This window comes from Cricetulus griseus, chromosome 3, assembly GCF_003668045.3.
Source record: "Cricetulus griseus strain 17A/GY chromosome 3, alternate assembly CriGri-PICRH-1.0, whole genome shotgun sequence".
NCBI classification, from domain to species: Eukaryota; Metazoa; Chordata; class Mammalia; order Rodentia; family Cricetidae; genus Cricetulus; species Cricetulus griseus.
In genome coordinates this window covers 29,025,153-29,029,005 of record NC_048596.1, presented here as the reverse complement: position 1 = coordinate 29,029,005, position 3,853 = coordinate 29,025,153, and the positions used below count along the sequence as shown (strand labels likewise).

General features: G+C 40.1%; 1 non-coding gene across 1 annotated transcript; it reads left to right on the top strand.

Annotated features, from left to right (window-relative positions):
• The first annotated feature begins 3,533 nt into the window (after positions 1-3,533).
• On the top strand, positions 3,534-3,640 carry LOC113834788. Its single transcript, XR_003483588.1, has one exon. It is a non-coding gene; the product is annotated as a U6 spliceosomal RNA (small nuclear RNA).
• The last annotated feature ends 213 nt before the right edge of the window (positions 3,641-3,853 follow it).

The window sequence follows — 3,853 nt, the reverse complement described above, 5'->3', positions numbered from 1 at the left end:
TAGCTAATATGCTTTGTAAACTGATGAATGGGTGTGTGAGAAGCCCCACTAGGCCTAATGATGACAGGCAGTGTCTGCCCAGGATGCTGAGTTAATGGCCTTGGAAATGGAATCACACAATTCTACAGGTGCTAATCTGAGGTTCACAAATGTTAAGCAACTTGGGAAGCGAGAGCTAGGAATATATCTTTATTCATGACTCTAGTACGAACCACATCCAAAGAGGCAAATTGTTGCACTGATATAATCCATATTTTTCTGATTTTTTTTTCTAGTATAGATCTGACGGCTCACAAAATCAGGATGTTGAAGGCAGTGAGTGGGGTGAGAGAGCTTCACAAAGCAACCAACTGTCCTCTTGATTTCTTTTTATTTGTGCACTGGAAGTCTTGAGAAAGAAAATTGAACACATTGTAGAAATGGATACACAGGAGGAGGAAGTCAACCTGTGCAATCACTTGGCAGGGAGTCTAGGTCGATTCGGAGGCTTGGGATGCTGTCGTAAAATCCCTCAGAGGTGCTTCTGTCAAAGGGTGACTCACAGCTGCGGGGCGGCTCAGGCTTGCCGTTCATCTACTCCCAGCCTGTTGCTGGTTCCAACCTGTTTTCATGACTTTGGTTTTGCCATTCACTGGCTCTTTTTCTCCTTGTCCTGACTTTCGTTGCATTTTTTAATATTATTAACTTTTACATATATTTTCTTCTTCTGTTGTTTTATATATATATGGATGCAAATGTTTCCTTTGAACATTTAAAACAGAATTAAATGTTGACTTTCACTAATGTCTAAATGTCTATTCAAGTGGTTAAGACCTCTGCACAGGACACTTCTCTCCCCAGCCTCCTGCTAACACTTTCTGAAGTTTTGGCTCCTAATTGTGGATATGTATTATTCATTTGGATTTATTGCTATATTCTTTATCATTTTTAAAAGTTGCATTTTATTCTTTTTTGACAGACAGAGAAACAGAAAATGAAAGCAAGAGTGAGTATGCATATGTGCCAGGCTGGCCTGGAACTCACAGAGATCCACCTGCCTCCACCTCCTGAGTGCTGTGACTACAGGCTTGCTCTTCAGGCTTGAAGATCAGGGAAGCAAAGCAGCCAGCCACTAGCTCTTACCTTAGCTCAGATCAGAGGGCCGATTCTCCAACTGCTCCCAACTTCACTGCTCCTCAGATTCACTCAGATTTTTAGGCTCTCCTCAACGTGGCTAGAGACTAACTCTCAGACTGAATGCCTCTACCTTTTATACCTCTCAAATCCTGGGATTAAAGGCGTGAGCTCTGATTCACTCTCCAGTAGCCCAGGATGGTCTTGGACTCAGAGATCCGTCTACCTCTTAATCTTGAGTCCTGGAATTAAAGGTGTGCACCTGGATTCTATGGCTTACAGGTATGGGCTGCTTTGCTATTTTGATCCCCATGACTTTCATAAAGTATAAACAATATACCACCACATCTTGGCATTCACTGCCACCTGATTATAGTTCTTTGAGGACTCCTAGGATCTCTTCACTAGGACACTTGCTTTCCAGTCCAGCATGTTCAGAGACCAAGCAAACAAGTTTGTTTATGAATTCATTGAATTAGAACGATGCCCCAAGTGCCTGATGCTTCTAGGGAAGGAGCTACGAAGATGCTCTCCACTTCACTAGTTTACCATTTTTGCAAAAGTGTAGTGTTTGGACACTGATCTTAGACCAGTGGTTCTAAACCTTCCTAGTGCTGCAATCCTTTAATACAAGACCCTAGACCATAGAATTATTTTATTGCTACTTCATAACTGTAATTCTGCTACTTCTATAAATCATAATGTTAATATATGATATGCAGGATATCTGATATGTGGCCTGTGTGAAAGGGTCATTTGACCCCCAAAGGGTCGCGGCCCACAGGATGAGAACTGGTCTTAGAAAGTATTATAAGAAATGGCATCCCTTTGGAGAAGGGCTGGGAAGTTATTCTCTTTATTTTTCCCCTTCAGACCTACCTAAGACATAGGTTTGGAGATGGAATATGACCAGACAGACAAGACAGGACATGTAGAACAGGTGGCCATGGATTCTGGTATCCACGGGTTTCTAATCCGAAGGATAAATAGTGAGCCAACATCAGCGGCAGGAAGTAGTGTAGACTCAGCGTTGGCTGTTGGAAATCTGAGTACTGCAATCTGGTGAGCTGTATTTGCTTTGGAGGAGATTTAACTTCGCCCCCCTTTAGGAGCTGTAGTCTGCTTGCTGTGAGACGAAAGACACTAGAGCTTCCAAAAGCCCCAGGCTTTGCTAGACGGTTACTCAATATGGACTAAAAACCAAACACTGGGCAGCTGGCTCCAATTAGCCCCAATGAGCATTTATTTGGATACTAGAGAAGTATCCAACTTCAGGAAAGAGCAGAAAAATAAAATGTACCATGGTTGCATCACTGTTGACCTTATTTTCCACTTCTTCCTAAGCATATCCTTATTTTGTAAAGATTTTCTTACCATTTGCTCTGCTCCTTTGCTAGAATTTTCTTAGAGATGTATGAGTAACTTACATCTTCCCTCACCCTGGGCGAAGGACTTTGCTAATAATAGATTGACAGTGCTAAATGTTAACCTTAAGCAACTTGATGGGTTATTTATTTTTCTGTAAGTTTCAGAAAAATTGTTGTGTCGAGGTATCAGCAGGAATAAACAGATTTATCAAGAAGCAGTGTGCCTGTTTGGCCTTATAACTGTTGACACTGGCAGATGTCTGTTTGTCATCAGAAAACCTGTTTCACAAGGGGATTTTCATTCTGTTTGGGACAATATATGACTCAAGTGAATCACTAAAATATTTTCCAGTGATTATTAATAACTTGATAAGTCAAGTTATTAATGACATTTCAAAATTACATTTATTAGAAGAATCTGTGCAATAAAAATGATGGTTAACTATTGAATGAACTGTAGAAACTACTGGTATAATATGTGAGATTAAAGTACAGATTCTCCAAAGTTTATTTTAAAACCTAGGGAGAAAAAAATCAAACTCTGCCCTTGTCTATGATGTGAGTGGCTTCACTCAACCATGTTGTTTCTGACAGACCCCCTTTTTATACATGGCTATTCATATGGTTTCCCAAGTAATCCTAGAACTGAATCAGGATTTCTGAGTGTGTTAGGTGGGAGATGTGTTTTGGTTTGACTATAAACGTAAGATTATTCTGGTCTTAAAGAGAATCACCAGGCTCGCTGGTAGACATGAGTAACTATTGAATGCTATCAAACCCAGGTAGGCAGAGTGGTAACCCTAGTCCTGGCTTAAAGCCGACAGTGACCTCTTTAAACATGGTTTAGCTCATGGCTCAGCTATTGACAGAAAAAAAATAGTTCTTGCCATTCAGACAGAACAATTTTCTAAAGTTTTGTTTGTCTAATATGTACAGGTAGAGATGAGCCATGTTATTTGTCTAAATAAACAAATGCATAAATGGCTTTGGGTATCTCAATAAGAAATTATGCATGCAGAGTATTGATAAACTCTTAACAAGATAACTGGCTGAGTGCTCATTTCGGCAGCACATATACTAAAATTGGAACTATACAGAGAAGATTAGCATGGCCCCTGTGCAAGGATGACATGCAAATTTGTGAAGTGTTCCATATTTTTAAAACCTCAAGTCCAACAAATCCCTAACACAAAATATCCAGGAAATATGGGACACCGTGAAAAGACCAAACCTAAGAATAATAGGTATAGAAGAAGGTGAAGAAACACTGCTCAAAGGTACAGAAAACATATTCAACAAAATCATAGAAGAAAACTTCCCCAACCTACAGAAGGATATGCCTATGAAAGTACAAGAAGCTTACAGGACACCAA